We start from the raw sequence: 17,058 nt of genomic DNA on the forward strand, positions 1-17,058 counted from the left end.
TGGCTTCCCTGAGAGATGGTCCCTTAATGGGTATCTCCAGGGTGAGACCAGGCATCCCCGGCGGTCTGGTGGGGCCGTTAGTGAAGATGAGGCAAGCTAATGCCCAGAGTTGCCGAGTGTGATCGCTGATCAGAGTGGGCACCGAGGCGAGAGAATTATCGAGTTCGCTGACCCTGGTCCAGAAACCTGCCGCGCCGGGAATCGAACCCTGGTCCCGGGCCGTCCTCTGCTCTCGGGTCTGCCACCTCTAACCGGTGAGCCACACTACTTCACCAACAGAAATAGACAACGGACTAGAAATCGGATTTGTAACCGGGGCGCCAGAAAAACCTACTGAAACATTCTTTAAGCCAGACAAAGGTGCGCCAGGGAGTTTAGAGTGCATAATAGAACTCTTTGTAGCACCAGTATCCAACAGAAAAGGCTCTGACACACCTGATGCAATCACTTCCACATAGGGTCCACTCTGATCTACTGGAACTGAAACAACTCCCTCTCTTTGTCTATGGCTGTCCTAGCAATCATTACCATCCACATTCTCACCTTCAACATAGTAATCGTCCGCATAGTACTGTGGCGTCCTACCAGATGCACCATTCTGCTGATCAAAGCTATTCATAGAATTCTGTGGAGGCAAAGAACGAGCATTTTGACCACGACCTCTACCTCTAGGAGCTTGTTGAACACCTCGACCTCTCACACCAGAAGCACCATTCGTACGCTGTAACAGAACCGGGCAACTACTTTTGAAATGACCCTCTTCTTTGCAATACGCACACTGATTAGGGCCTACGGGAAAACGCTGTTCAGAAGACTCGAACCTTTGCGAATTTCTCTGAAATTGCTGAGGTTGCTGATAATCGCGCTGATTATTACGAGGCGGATAAGCTTGTTGTAGAAGAACTTTAGTCTTCAATTCCTTAGTCTTCTTATCCGCTTTCTCTATCTCATCCTTGTTCCTATTTTCATAGTACTGGGCAGTAGCTAAAATCTGAGCTGACGTAGAAACAGCCCAAGCACTTTCAGAATCCTTCAACCTATTGCACAATTCTGGAAGCAAATTATGAACAAATTTGTCAACAAACAACCATTGACCACCTTCTGTACTCATGTCCTGACCACTGTGGTCTACAAAGGTCTCTTCAAACCTAGTGAAAAAGTCGGACACGGTTTTGTCTTTCTTCTACTTGCACGCAGACAACTTGTCCCAATTAACACGCACATCAGGCATTAGAGTCTTCATATAATCAATAATCCTAGCAGGGAGGTTAGCAATCAAAACCTCTGGTTTAGCACCACCTACTTGTCTATTATCCGCATCTCTAAGCTTATTCCATGTAACACCTAATTCTTGCCCATGATCCGTATGACGAATCTTACCCCAGATAGGCTGTGGAACAACATTCCCAAACAACATGTCTATATCGGCCAAATTCATAATACATGAACCCGCAGTTTGAGATAACTTTATAAAACCCTGTCGGATTTTTACGCGGATCAGGCAAAGTCTGCTTAAGGGCTAAAACTTCAGCACGTTTCCAAGGAACATGTAGCCAGACACGCTGAAAGTGTGGCGGAATAATTGGAACAGCATTGGCATCACCAGGTCTCCAAACTGGAGGAACCTCACGCATCGGCTATTGACGCGCCTTCCTCCTAACCGACGAATCAGGCTCAAACAGTTGCTGAGAAGGAGACGCACTCCTAAACGACAAAAACGTCGCAACTGCTTTCTCAACCTCGAGACCCACAACAGTCCCTTTCGCAAACTCAGAACGTATACGGTACAACTCAGGCGGAGTTTGTCCTACTTCACTATCTTCCCATTGTTCACGAAGTAAAGAACACATCATATCAAAAACATATCTTTGTTTCGGTGCTTCCCATTGATGGAAAACATCCATAACACTCTCAAGATCATAGTGCGAAGGATACGTAATCCATTTACGCGCTAAGTGATCTAACACGGTCCGTTCATTAGCATCAGGCAATTGGCTACGCAATTGCTTACGCTCGACAACAGGAGACATACCCAATGAACCCAACAAAGGAGAAAAGATACTAGCAACCGCATCAGTCATTCTCTGTCGAGCAGAAAGAGAAGGTGACAAAAGAACAGGAGACGGAGCAGAATGAGAGGAAACCAAAGTCAGAACAGTAACAGGAGGAGTAGACAAGACAGGTGTAGGAGTAGCAGACGAAGGAGGTAGCAAAGTTTGCGGCCCTTGAGAAGGCTGCACCAAAGGAATAGGAGCCAGTGGAAGAAGAGCTGGCTGTTGAGGAATCGCAGGTGGCAAAGCAACCGGAGGTTGTGCAACCACAACTGGTGGCGGAGGTGCCGTAGCATTCTGCGCATAAAGGGGTGGCGAACTCAATAGATGCGACATTAAAGGATCTTTCACAAGATCTTTCTTTTCTTCTTGCTGTTGAGGTGGCAAAGCTGGATAGCACTTGTCTACCGCTAGCTTACGTTGCCTAAGCATCTGTTCGCTTTCTTGTTCTTCTTCGTTATCCCTAAACTGTATAGCAGCTTGCACCATTGACAAACCTCGTTCTCGTTTATTTTTCTTCGCTAACTTAATTTCTTTCTCTTTGGCTTCCTTTCGCCATAAGCGAAAAGAGTCAAACATCGCCGGCCGGGCTTTCTTCTTGAACAGTTTAACTTCGAGATTGTCTAAAATCTCTGTTTCAAAGCTACCATAACGGGGCCACTGTAGGACACCGTCTTTCCTGGTATATTTAACCCATATTTCATTATACGCGATGGGGCCCACTCCATGTTTTACGTAGAGCTCATAGGTCGGAGTTCCAATCGGAGGAACCGGACACGAATCCTCCAATCGGGAATCCCTAGTACAACCAAAACCAAATATCTTTCCAAGTCTGCTAAGATCAGGCATCTTCGCTCACTAGTCTAGCTTCAAACTTCATGGGAAATCTCAAAACGATAGTCTCGTGAATACACGAGTCCCTCGGCTTTGGGGCCTGCAGGTACCAAATCAAAGCGATCCCGAAGGATACCCAAACAAAACTAAGGACTGGGAGACGCTCCACTCATACTTAACTGAAATGTCGATGGCGTCACCAGAAGACCCGTCTATTGTCTCGCTCTACAAATCGTCTAATGGCTCCAAGACAGGGCGACAGTCAGGGCAGCAGTCCTTCGTAGCCGCTGGAAAGCGGGGAACCTCGCGGCAAAGACTTTCGGACCACGACGACATACAGGGGTCGATGAAGTGGCAGGCCTTCCTCCAGAATTTCCACACGAAGCTCCTCACGATCTTCAGGCTTGGACCGGTACCGCTGAAGTCGCCAACTGAAGAACTGGGTTTTAGAACCCAGCGGCGCCAGGAATAACGCCCGATGTCTTCGAGTTCCCCTGCCTCGGCAAACAGAGACACGGGACACTTCTTGATGACGTCAAAGACCAAATTTATTGGCTGCAACCAGGAACAGAGGTCTATGAAGCACAACACGGGTGGTTCGCTAGAGACTGCACAAATTCATAGAGCGGAGCATCATTTTTTATGCCAAAAATCACATTCCTGGCTAGTATCAATTACATACAAACTGACCAATGAAACGGTGACATTTCAAGCATATCGCATGACGACAATCCCACTTTCCGTTGTCCAGCCATCCAGAAATGACCAAGCAAAATCCAACATTCCTGTTCGATCAGGCCGGACAAACCCATCATAAAAACCTCAACCCAAATCGGTGATTAAGCCATAAAGGAGGGAACAGAAGCAGATGAGAAGCAAGATAGAAGGGTGTGTGGATGTACCATTAACTCAGCAATGTACTGCTCTTTGATCTCTATCTGACCAGCTGCTTAACAAGGAACTGGCTCAGTGAGGTCAGCCTCGGGCAAGGGAATCAGTTCGGCCAGGTCACACAAGAGTCAGCTAAGGTGTACGTGTCCCAAGGACTCGTTCGGCCATAATCATTGGCCTATGTGAGGGCAACCACACAAAATGGCTGCCGCACACAAAATGGAACCCGAGGGTTCAAACAAAATCTCTGAATACGTAGTGTTCTCATTGATCGGTTATGACAAAAACACTCGTACACACCGCACTCGTTATTTGCGGTCCGCTGATACCAAAAATCGTCTACATCCAACGACCTTCATTGAACGGGTTCAGAATCTCCGAACCACAGACCCTCAGTGTTACAGAACCACAAGACAGTGAACCTAGTGAATTAGTAGAGGAGGCTAAGTCCTTGGGTTCCGCTAGTCGTTTGTGGCAGTATGTGCTCTGCAGCACGTGCAAGTTGCATTCCCGCCCTCACAGAGATGATGCTTGTTTTGCGCGGACTGCAGCAGCATTCTTGCTTGGGACAAGGTTCGCGGTACAGACTTTGTGATTAAGAGCTGCACATCCGTACCATAAGACAAGATTTTCAGCAGTGGCAGTTGTGTCCTCCAAGCCAAATCCCTCACAGTGGTGCCTTTGGGCAGTTGCGGCCTCTGGGTCGATTAGAAATGTCTGCCTCCATAGTGACATGGCTTTCCTGGACTCAACGGCAACACAAGTCTCAAGCCCCCAGCAGGCTGCCAGGAAACAGGTGGACACAAACTCTGGACAATCTTGATACATCTTACTCATAAACTGCACAGAGAAACTGGTAATCTCCACATAGTGGGGCCCCTGTCTCACTGTGTTGGGTCATCAGCTTTCTTTGGGTGACCCTCATACTAGGAACAAGCTAGTTTCTCCTCCTAGACATTCTCGCCCCCTGTAAGTCTAAGCACACTCCTACCATCTTTCAGCAGGGAGGCAGGATTTGAGACTCTTTAGGCAGGTCCTCAGCTCCTCAGGTAGAAAGTGTTGAATTCAAGCGATGTCCCTTAATCTATGGGAGACTGGCTGTCCGGCAGACACCACCCCTAATGGCACAGCAGATCTTTGAGCACTCTTTTGTGCACTCACATCGTGGGTCAATAAGTACTTGGTACTGGAACAAAGTGGTGTGGGTAGGATCCAAATTTATACACATTTTCCAGACTGGGGATGTGGATCTAATGCCAAAGGCTTCAGAACTGCTTTGAGTTGGTTCTCTCTCAAATGTCATTTAAAAGATGCTCTCCAGACAAAGAACTTGTGCAAAGTGATGTCTCACACAACAGATAGCAATGATAATGACTCCAAGCAGGAGTACCAAAAACATGGACAAACTGAAGTGTGAGTTCTCAGCATCTCACTGTCATCAATATTTCTTAGCAAACTCAAGGAGACTTTGGACAGAGAGATGAAACTTCACTTACCCCAGTCACTATTAGATCTGTGTTTAATCCATCATTGTTCTTTAGCTCACTTCTCCACCCCAGATCAGACCCAGTCATATGCAAATCAGTCTTGACCCTATCCCTCGTGGGAACAGTCCAGCCCGAACTGCCAAGCCTGGTCTTCCCTGGACTGGAAACAAGTATCCTGGGACTGGTTACGGTGTAATAGACCTCATCAGCCACGGTAGCTTGAATCTAATAGCAAAGTGAGCAAGGGACCCACGTTTGGGCATCCTGTGCCAACTAAGAGCGAACAAAGCAAGCACAAGGAGACGGTGGACAGAGCACTGAAAATGTTCAGCCACTCATCTCCAGTCACTATCAGATCTGGGTTGAAACCATCATCGTTCTTTAGCTCACTTCCCCACCCAAGTTCAGACCCAGGCATATGCAAATCAGTCTTGATCCTGTTCCTCATGGGAACAGTCCAGCCCAACTGTATTTCTTACACAGTAATCAGAGACAGGCAAAAGACAGACCCAGCCTAGAAACTTCCTCACCTTGAAAAAAGAATCTGCAGATCCGCTCTTCACCACTACCAAATAGGAGTGCTCTGGAACAACTAATCAGCTGTGCTTTGCTAACAAGCAAGGTAGACCTGTCTCCAGTCTCCCTACTTCACTGTCTGGATCTGCACTCTCCAGCCACAGGAATGCAGGAATCCCACTCTCACTGTCAGGCGTAAGCTGTCTTAATTCTATCTGTTGTACCATGCAAAACCAGGGGCAACCAAAATGAATCCCTCTTGCCCCATTATTCAAACTCACACAACCGAGAGAGTCCTCCTACCACACATGTGGCACACTTGGGGAACAACCTTTACAACGCAACTTTTACAACGCACTACCATTACAACAAAACTTTTACAACGCAACATCCATTACAACGCATGCTTTTACAACGCAGTCATTACAACGCATGACACTACAACGCACACCACTACAACGCATGCCATTCCAACGCAGTCATTACAACGCATACCATTACAACGCATAGCATTACTATCCAACACTTACCCTACTGTTGCCCCCCCTGGAGTTAGAATAGTAATTTTAACCCCTACACTATCCAATACTTACCCTACTGTTGCACCCCCTGGAGTTAGAATAGTCATTTTAACCCCTACTCTATCCAACACTTACCCTACTGTTGCACCCCCTGGAGTTAGAATAGTAATTTTTACCCCTACACTATCCAATACTTACCTTACATGCAATGTAATGTAATGCGTTGTAATGGTATGCGTTGTAAATGTAGTATGCGTTGTAGTGGAATGCGTTGTAAAGGTAGTTTCAAAGAATTTGTTGTAATGGCATGCGCTGTAATGACATGCGTTGTAATGGATGTTGCGGTGTAAAAAATGCGTTGTAAAGGTAGGCGTTGTAAAAGTATGCGTTGTAACGTCATACATCCGGCACACTTGCACTGCACAGACATACATTCATCATGTACATGAGATGTCTTTGCAAGGTTCTGGGTTTCAAATTGCAGTGGAACATTACATGAAAAGGATAACTAGACCTCACTATCACTGACACAGGAAAAAGGTCTTATTACACTTTAGATCCAAAAACTCAGTATGCTGCCACCAAAACTTCACAGAAAAAAAACCCAGAGAGCATACATACTATGAGAATTCGTTAGGTGCGCCCCACTAGATTACAGCAATTAAACCAAATTGTGAGAGATAATCGCACTTCTTAGATTCATACACAATTTTAATCTTTGTGAGTACTTTAGAGGGTGTAGGTGGGTTTCGCATTTTGATCAGTGGGCCTAAAAATCAAGGACGAGAATCCTCTTTAGAACAAGGAAAGACGTCCACACATGTCACTCCATAGGAAAGATTAGGTAAACTTTCTTAAAAAATAAAGGCTTGTTGATCATATGTTCAATCCAATCTTCATTTATTATTTTTAAAATCTCATCAGTTTGTGTAGTGTTGGTCCATCATACTATTTCAATATTTTTACATCAATTCTCTATTTGTCCTTGATTCAATGCATTTTGGGACAAGCCCTTCATCAGGTTAAAATCCCTAGGTTATGATAAATTAAATGAGTTTAAATTCTACAGTGCAAGCAATGTATATGTAATCAAAATAATTTCAGAGAAAGGAACGTAAGCCGAAAAAGAAGGAATATTAAGGCCTCAATGTGCAGTGTCAATGACCATCATTTTCGAAGTACTCATATGATTGACTAAATTTAACAGTGTCAAACCCAATAGAGTGCATAAAACCGAAAATCGTGAAATAGCAGTGAAAGTGATAGTGAGGAAACGCCAGGAAATGAGTGAACAAAGTAGATGCCCATTATTAGAATTTGGCTGTGACAAGTGACAGATTCCAACTGTGTCTTACAGAATAAAGTTTGTGCCACCAAAGGTTAGTGACGTAAATCAATAAACGAAATATGTGAACATTTTGTGAGTACTTCTGTAAAAACGCAGCATATAAGGTTCGCCCCCAAGGAGTACGCAGGTTTGAGTATAATAACCGCAATGTTTCTAAGAAATACAAAGATAGTGATTTTGAAAACAGTATCCCAGTAATATTGCTTAATACGAAAAAGTGAAAACAAAGAAAACTTAATGAAATAATAAAACCAGTAATCAAGGAGTTGTGTAGATAACGTTAGTGCTCTCATAGGTGTTGAACTGCATTTTAAAAACCCACACTACTCCATTTAGTGTTGCTATGCTCTCGGCAACTTGGTGAAGAACTGCTTTCCACATCCCCGTTGAAACTTGCACAACCCTCCACGCTCCTTGTGGTTGAGCCGATTCCGAGAATCTGCCTGTGTGCCTCACCCCCCAAGGTGTGTCAAAGACTCAGCTACATCCTGTCCACCGTTGGTAACTCAGCCTGTCACAACTCCTGTGCCCTGTGACCACGCCATCTGGTCAAGGAAGCACGAGGCTGTGCCCCGTGACCACACCATCCGATCAAGGAAGCACGAGGCTGCACTCTGTGACCACCGATTGAGCAAGGGAGCACGAGGCTGTGGACATTGTGCAATAAGAGACAGAGGTCCCCTGGCCACGATTGCACCACAAGACTGACGAAGAACTTGTCAAATGAGGAACTAAGCAAAATGTGGAACTGTGTATTGTGTAAATGGGCGTGGCTAGTGCTATAAGTATGTGTGTGCTGCGGATTGAAGCAGCAGTCTCCCTAGAATTGTCTTTGTACCATTCTGGGACCTCTGTCCTTAGCTCGAGCTAATAAATAACTTACTTCCCTCCACGGCTGGTTGTCCTGGTCTCTTTGGTAATGTATGACTTGAACAAGGAGAAACCGTAGATTCTAAGGTGTGCCCTGCACCACTGGCTTTGACTCTCCTGGTGGGGGAGAGGTCTCCAAAAAGCCGGTTCTACATTCTGGCACCCAACGTGGGGCGTCTTCGGTGGTCGTCATCGAGCCCGGTGGTCGTGAGGGGTCCGTGATCGAATTCTAAGGGAGGAGTGCCACTACATTGACTAAAAAAAATTTGTCTTTGTGGGCCCGAGGTCTCCGATCGCGTGATTAATCCTTCCAGTGGGCTACCCGACTGCTGCCCCGACTGACGCCCCAGTTCTGGTTTCTAATCTTTGGAGATCAAAACCTTTGTGACAGTCACTGCGTGACGGAAGATTAACGGCCAGGTAAGAGTGGGAGTGGCCCACTTCTTTGGTTAATTTAATTTAATTTAATTTAATTGCAGGTTTATATAGCGCTAGGAATCGACTCCCGGAGGAGTATCTCCACGCTTCAACCGCTGGGGAACCCGTCCTGGCTCACCCTGAGAGATGGTCCCTTATGGGTATCTCTAAGGTGTGACCAAGCATCCCTGGCGGTCTGGGGGGACCGTTGTGAAGATGAGGCAAGCTAATGCCCAGAGTTGCCGAGTGTGGTCCCTGACTGGAGTAGGCACCGAGGCGAGAATTATCGAGCCCGCTGACCATGGTCCACGACCCTGCTGTGTCGGGAATCGAACCCTGGTCCCGGGCCGTCCTCTGCTTATGGGTCTGCCGCCTCTAACCAGTGAGCCACACCACTTCACACCAGTGAATTGTATTTTGGTTTTGGTATTTGATTCGACTTTTGTAAAAGCCGAAGCCAAGGGGTAAGTACAGTTGTATACTGTAAATATTAGATTTTGCCCTTTGTTGTTTGGAACCAGGATACACATCTAGAGATGCCTGGATTTAGTAAATTCTGGAAATGGTGTTGTTGTTATTGTACGCAGGACTCCACATTGGAGGAATCTTGTCCGATTCCTCCTAATCATGAAGTCTATGCTAAACATGGTGTTGGTCCGATTATGTTTTCTTCACTTTGGCACAGGTATACGAAAGGTAGTTCTGAATTACAATGGCCAATGTACTGTAGTTTTGAACCTCCTGTATTAGATAATTTAGAGGAAAAGTTGTTTCAAAGAAAAGCTAGGCCTGCAATGTTTCCTTTCCGGTTTGGCGCAACGAGTCCAAACAGAAAGAAATCAAACTCAAAAAGAACGAAGCTAAAGTAATGCTTATGAGTGTGATTCAGAAAGCCCAGTCATGATAATCAGAGAATAGAAGAGGGTAGTAATACATGACAGATTAAATAGAATGCAGATAGATGGATGTTACGTTACAAAGAAGGTCCCCGAAAAGGCCCGGGACAAGGAGAATGACCCTCTCATGTCCTCCATGTTGAACACCCCTCCACCCTATACTCCCGCCATGTATCCGACCCTTAATCCCGCCCAATTGACCCAGCGCTACTGCTCCAGTTACTGCCCCTGCCCATGCCCTGGTTTGTCCAATTCCTCAGCAACTTGTTCACAACGCCGTGACTGTTCAGGTCACTGTACCAATGCAAGTCCACCCTTCTTTTCCTCTTGTTGCACCTTCCAGTGGTTCTGTATCTGTCCAACCTAATATGCCTTCGACTCACGTTGCAACCAACCCATTTCTTGTTGACAGTCATCCGACACCTTCCCCCAGTGCAGGACTATTAGCGAATGCATGGTCAGTGGTCCATGATTATATCCCTTATGCAACTCCGCATAGACCTCCCACTCCCAGACGACGCACCTTACGCAGACTGATAGGTAGTACACAGGAAGAACTCGCTATGAGTCAACAAGCTCGTGTGTGGATGGAAAATAACACTATGTACACCGCTCAGGATATATTGATGACAATGGATCAGTGGACACACATTCAACAGATTGATGTTTTTTTGTGAAATGTGTGACATACTGATCCAAATGTGGGAGGATTTTGTAGAATCAGGTCCACCCCGGGTCTTGTTGACCTTCGCCATAAGGTTGAAAAAGGGGACATTCAGGGCCCAGCACTATTATGCGATCTAATCACGTTAGTAGCCTATAGAGACTCCTTATCTGGTGTTACGTTAAATAAGGGTTTTCCAATGAGGGAGGTACAGCCTGTTTGGAGAGACCGCATTGCTGGCACAGATGGCAACCCTGAAATACCGGCAGGTTTTAGGCAGATGTGGGTCCATGTCCCTAGGAAAAGGTCTGACGTCCTCCAACTTAAAAACCAATTGCCTGACCCACGTAAAAATCCAGCAGGTTATTATAAGGAATTGACTCAGACACTCCAATCTTGCGTAATGACTTTAGCAGATATAGACATGTTAATGGGACAATTAGTACAGACTGATGTATGGTCCAAAATACGCCATAATGATCAGACAGAATTTGGCCATACATGGAAGGAATTTGAGGAAGCTGAACTGGTGGTGAGAAACCCGATCCCATGATCTTAGCCCTTCCGGCCCAGATACTAACTGATCTGACACCTCACCGTATCAGCTGGGACAGATTAGCTGCTTGCAAACAGAAGAAAGATGAAAGTGTCTCTGACTTTTTCACGCGATTCGAAAGCACATTCACCGACTATAGTGGACAGGCCATGACCTTAGAAGGTGGACAGCGACTGTTTGTGGATAAATTTGTGTCCAATCTGTTACTAGAGCTTGGAACTAGACTAAAACTGTCAGAAAGTGCATGGCCCATCTCCACCCCATCTGGTATTTTGACAATGACCCAGTACTATGAGAATAGGGAGAATGAAGAGCGAGATAGAACGGATAAAAAGACTAAAGACTGAAAGACAAAGGTGTTACTTCAACACCATACCCGACCCAGACCCAAAATAGAGGTACCCCTAAGTTTCAACGAATAGCTCAGAGACCTGCCCCTGTGACTCCTCGCCCACCGCTGGCACCCAACCAGTGCGCTTATTGTCGCCAGGAGGGTCATTGGCACGACGAATGTCCATTGTTGGCCCAGAACAACTCTGCCCCCACTGACCGCTTCACAGAACAACGTCCCCAGAGAGGACGAGGGTGAGGCGGACCTAGAACACAGATACAGGACAGGCGCCCCCTTATGCAAGAGAATAGATTTGACACCGCTAATTATGTGGACCATAATTATTTTACTGAGGATTATGAGCCTAAAGAAGGGACGGGGTTCATGTCCCACTAGGATTGCCAAGGACAAGAGAAGGGACCCGTGCCTATTCCGGTTGACCAAAAGGGACCGTATGTTCATGTTACAACACTGGGCTCCCCGGAAAAATTCTTGGTCGACACTGGTGCAACAAAAGTTCTATTGCTAGGTCCAAAGTCCCTGGGGCCCCCTTGTCTGGCGCGAATAACATTTCTGTAGGGTTTTTATAGCACCCCAGTATCTAGCCCCATTTCGCAACCACTGGAACTAACGATAGGACCCTACACAATTGATTCCTCTTTGGTTTTGACTTCCACATGTGGCGAAAATTTGTTGGGTTTAGATCTATTGAAAAGATTACATACAACAATATACTGTTCTCCTGATGGGGTTTACATCACCATGGGTCTCCCTACCACACCCCCAGTATATTTGGCCTCCCCAGATCCCATTCCCCAGGAACTTCAGACTGTCCCTCCTGCTCTTTGGGCCCAAGGTGATACTGATAAGATTTTGAATTATGACTTTATATACTTATTTCTCTATACCATAGAGCGGTGCACTATCTTCCTGAGCTGTTGCCAGGTGAGGAGAGGCACATTCCTCTTGCATTGGAGGTGAGCTAGAGGATATGTTTGAATCGGGTTGAATAGAACCCATACAATGTGTAATTGTTTCGCAAAAATCTGATGATATGAGATGACATACTAACCATAGTAATGTTATTCTATCTTTGTATGTGTCTTTTATCTATGTTGTCTGTGTCTTGATGACTTGCACACTGGGACATCCCCTGCACATATAGGAGGACTGCCAGGATTGAACAGGTGATATCTGTATCAGTTTTGTTATATTTCCTTTTCGAGCAGTAGCAAATACATAGGTCCTGAAGAAGCGGGAGATACCTTTTGGATCTTTAAATAATCGCAGAAACATGTCGACCATTACATCTGGCCAGTAGCTATTAGGTCAACCTACTGGCTATTTTGCACTGAATTGTTTTTAACTTTGGAAGTGGACGGCACCAGAATAAAATAGTTTTGCGTTCACTATCCAATCTTAAATAGAGCACTTTTTCTTTTCCACAACTTTTCATGCACTGCTTTCAGTTACTAACACTAGTCCCCTTTTGCCCCTTACCCTATAGAACTAGCCATTCCCACTTAACACTAAGATAGGTGGCAACAACAAAGATTCTCCACTTTGGGAAGTGGTTCAAATGATGAAAGGGCGGCAAAGGGAGAGTAACTGATGGATATCTTCCCACACAGTGTGATATCCTGTTGTGTGCTCTACTAACACACTTAGAGTACACATCAAGTCATCTCGACACACATAGATTCATTGTAGATCCACAGTTATTCTTTTTGTAGTGTAGATACTGATGTTGGCCTTTTGTCCATACCCCTTTTTTTCTGTTACCCTGAAGGAAAATGCTCGCCCTCCCCGACTTCCCCAATACAAAATACCCAAAGAAGGGAAAAAGGCATTACTCCAGATCATTTCTGAACTTGTTGACAAGGGTGTGGTTGAAAAGACAAGAGGAAATGTGTGCAATAGGCCAATTTTGCTTGTCCTAAAACGCACCGATCGTTCTAAGCCCCCTGTTTATCATTTTGTAATTGATTTACGCGAGATAAACAAAATAGTAGTACCCCAGTTTCCTGTGGTCCCAGATATCACCACCCTACTTACTATGGTTCCCCCGACTGCATGTTTTTTCTCTGTCATTGACTTAAAAAATGCCTTCCTTAGTATACCCGTTGATGAACAGAGAAGGGATCTTTTCGGATTCTCATTGGCAGGATGGAGTTTCCGGTTCTTCAGAGCTCCACAAGGATATACAGAGAGCCCCTCAATTTACAGTCAGGCCCTCAAGGGCCAACTTGATTCCCTGACCCTACCCCAAGGTACTGCACTACTCCAGTACGTTGATGATTTGCTTATAGCGGCAGATACCGAGCCATTATGTAAAGAAGCTACAATAAAATTGCTCCTGCATCTGGCACAGTTCAATCACAAAGTTTCCCTCTCCAAACCCCAATATTGTCAACATGAGGTGACCTACTTAGGTCATCTCCTGTCGAAGGAGGGACGCCGCCTCACCCCTGAACGAATACAAACAATCAGTAAGATGCCCCCACCAAAAACGCAGAAAAAGGTACGTGCTTTTATTGGTATCACCTCCTACTGCCACCAGTGGATACCCAATTTTTCTTTACTCATTAAACCTTTTTTGAGCCTCATACTTAAAGATGTTCCCCACCCACTCCCCTGGACAAATGAGTGCCAGCATGCATTTGAAGAACTGAAAACAGACTTGTGTTCGGCCCCGGTGCTAGGTACCCCTAATTATCAGAAACCCTTCACCCTTTTTGTACACGAGCATAAGGGTTGAGCATTGTCAGTGCTAACACAGTGTTTTGGTGACAGGCAACACCCCTGTGCATATTTTTCAGCAGTTCTAGATCCCGTAGCCCGTGCACTACCCAGTTGCTTGAGAGCAGCAGCTGCAGCTGCCATATCCATTCTCCAATCTGCTGGCCTGGTCCTTGACACTGCACTTACAATTATGGTTCCTCACGCAGTTGACACTTTATTAAATAGGACAAAAACAGAACACCTTGCTAGTGCACGTTCGTCCGGATATCAATTGACTCTCTTAGCCAGTCATATCACCATCCGCCGCTGCACTACGCTCAATCCAGCCACATTGCTACCCTTTGTTAATGATGGCACTAGTCTTGATCCACATGATTGTGTCCTCCGGACGGAGGAAGAAACTAAAGGCCGTGTGGATTTAACTGACCCTGATGGTACCCTGTACGTTGATGGTTCTTGATTCAAACTTCCTGATGGCAGCACAACTACTGCCTATGCCATCACCACGTTACAGACAGTAGTAGAGAGTGAGAGAATACCTTACCAATCAGCCCAGGCTGCTGAGTTAGTGGCACTAATCAGAGCTTGTGAACTAAGTATAGGGATGGCCGTCAACATCTACACTGACAGCCAGTACGCCTTTGGCGTGGCCCATAATTTTGGGCGACTATGGGCTGAGAGGGGATACTTTACTTCTCACGGCACTAAGATACAGCATGGTCATCTGGTCAGCAGGTTGTTAGAAGCATTGACTCTTCCTTCAAAAATAGCTGTGATCAAATGTAGCGCCCACAAGAAAGTGACTGATGACACAGGAAGGGGTAATGCATTTGCTGACCAGACTGCAAAGGCAACAGCTAAAGATGTCTCTGCCCGTATGTATGTAGCTGGCCCCTCAAACTGGGTACCGGAGAATGGGATGCATGAGGACACTATTGAGAATGTGAAGGAAATACAGGCAGAGGCGACCAGAGAGGAAAAGGCTCTCTGTGAAGAGCAAACAGGCCTATTAAATGAGAATGGCTGTTGGACGGATCTGTCTGAACAACAGCGGTGGTTGTTACCCGATGCCTATGTTTTGCTAGTGGTCAATATGGCTCATGGCCCAGCTCACATTAGTGCAAAAGGCATTTGCAAATTGCTAGCTCCGGTATGGCAAAACAAACACATCCCAAACTATGCTGAGAGGTTAGTCAGGCATTGCATGATTTGTTTGATGCATAACCCCGGAAAAGGCACACCGACACCTGCTGGAAATTTTGACCCCCATCTTACCCCTTCCAAGTGCTCCAAATAGATTACATACAGATGGAAAGATGCAATAATCTCAGATATGTCCTCTTAGTTGTGTGTACCTTGTGTATAGGGATGGGGATCAGACAGAAATTCCATGCCGCCAATCACCCCCAGTCAGCAGGTTTGGTTGAGTGCCACAATGGAACACTGAAATTAAAAATGGCAAAGATCCAGGCTGACACAGGACTGTCTTGGCCGGACGCCCTGCCCCTTGCCCTCCTATCAAATAGAGCCACGGCACATTCCCGTACCGGACTGTCTCCTTACGAAATAGTGTTTGGTCGGCCGGCAAATATTTGGGGAGTACCCCGCCCCCCCCCAAGAAATACTCTGACATTGAATACCTGTTGTTGATTGATTATTTACATGAATTGACCACTAACTTAAGTCTCATTCATCGTCAGGTACAAGATATCCTGCCACCCAAACCAGAGGGTCCTGGTCACACCATCCAGCCCGGGGACTGGGTTTGCATCCGGAACTTCCAGAGAACGAAGAACTTGGAGCCAAGGTGGAAACCGTCCAAGCAAGTGTTGCTGGTGACCAGGTCTGCAGTGAAGGTGGCAGGAAGAAAAAACTGGGTCCACGGAGTGCATTGCAAGTAGGTGCCTCTACCTCTACCATACGACCGGTGGGTCAAGGAAGTCCTGGGAGACGACGAAAGCGAAAAGTCCCGCGCTTTGTACCCTTCAGTGACGCCAACATTTCCTGGGCCTCATCTAAACGAGAGGACGACGACATCCTGCAATTTGCCGTTCCTCCACATCTGAGGTTGAGGGACACTCAACAGCCAGAGCCTTTTTTTCCTGATCAGACAACGCCCAGGTCCACCTGGTACAACCTCCGACCCAGAAAAAGGACTGAAGAGACAAAGGTCTCTGCCCTCTGCTTGACATGGTCCGACAAACTGCTGCAGGGCTGTGATACACCGGCGCATTTTTATTTTTTCTCTTTTGACCGGAGCCGGTACAGCGGACCGGAATGTGCCAATAGGGCCGACGGAATCACTGACCGGCGAAGCAACCACCAATCACAGGCAGCAACTAGGGAAGACCAAGTGAAGCAGACGATGGACAAAATGAACACTGAAAGCTTGAAAAAGAAAGAAATGAAAGAACTGGCCTGCCTCGGATGAGTAATACACGCTGCCCTTGCAGCACCTGAGCCTCCTGCCTCTACAGAATCGCCTCATCAGCATGTGTCATTACCCACCCATGAGAAAAACAGGAAATGTTTTTTTACCAACACTTTCATTCAAATGTTACACCAGCACCAGCTTGTGGTGAACACAACAAACTGTTGGGTATGTGGGTTGCTCCCCCATACTGCAAGCACTGGGATGTCCCTGATTCCTGCTCCCTTTTCTCGAGCTGGCTCAGCCTACGGCTGGTACACTGTGTTCTTTGATGCATTCTATTCAGGTGACACATCCACACGATCCCTGGGGAAGATCAGTAGCAGGCAAGCTTTCCGCCACATCATGGCTGCGGAGTGGCCAAGCATGGATAAAGATTCAGCAGAAAACAACGAATATGAGAACAATCATGGGTCCTTCTATCCATCGAACATTTACAATGCTGGGGAAAGAAAAGACTGCCACCTATCAGAGATCTCCCTGTCTACCCACATCCCGGAAAA

Source organism: Lissotriton vulgaris, chromosome 5 (genome assembly GCF_964263255.1).
Source record: "Lissotriton vulgaris chromosome 5, aLisVul1.2, whole genome shotgun sequence".
Classification (NCBI taxonomy): domain Eukaryota; kingdom Metazoa; phylum Chordata; class Amphibia; order Caudata; family Salamandridae; genus Lissotriton; species Lissotriton vulgaris.